Raw genomic sequence first — 411 nt, forward strand, 5'->3', positions numbered from 1 at the left:
TTCGATTTTCCGGAAAATCCCCTAGAAAGACGTCTAAACGCTCCAGAGAAAAACGTAGAAAAATGTCGCAACTCCATCCGAAATATTTCTACACATGTGGCAGTGGTCGTATAGGACCCAGCCTATACAAATCGTTTAGAAATAATTTATACAAAAAAACATCCGTATAGAAATATCCGAATATCATACACAAAAATCCTATAGAAATTCTCTACGCAATCCGTACAGAAAAAAATTGTTTTTTATTTAGTATAGAAATAGTATATTTCGTAACGAGTGCAAAATAGTACATTACGCAACTAGTGCGGAAAGCAGGCGGTTACCGCCCGAGTGAGACCGCCTGCTGTCCGCACGTGTTGCGTATACTATTTTATATGATAAGTGCGTGATGAAGTCTGGGGGCGGAGGGGG

The 411-nt window shown here is 39.9% G+C and overlaps 1 protein-coding gene across 4 annotated transcripts in view; it reads left to right on the plus strand.

The window, feature by feature from the left end:
• The window catches only part of LOC107048107 (probable E3 ubiquitin-protein ligase HERC4), an 8,455-nt gene that overhangs the window by 2,476 nt on the left and 5,568 nt on the right, over nucleotides 1–411 (plus strand). The window lies entirely within an intron of this gene.

The sequence above is a fragment of the Diachasma alloeum genome, unplaced genomic scaffold, assembly GCF_001412515.2.
Source record: "Diachasma alloeum isolate Michigan unplaced genomic scaffold, Dall2.0 Dall_scaffold_00185, whole genome shotgun sequence".
Classification (NCBI taxonomy): Eukaryota; Metazoa; Arthropoda; class Insecta; order Hymenoptera; family Braconidae; genus Diachasma; species Diachasma alloeum.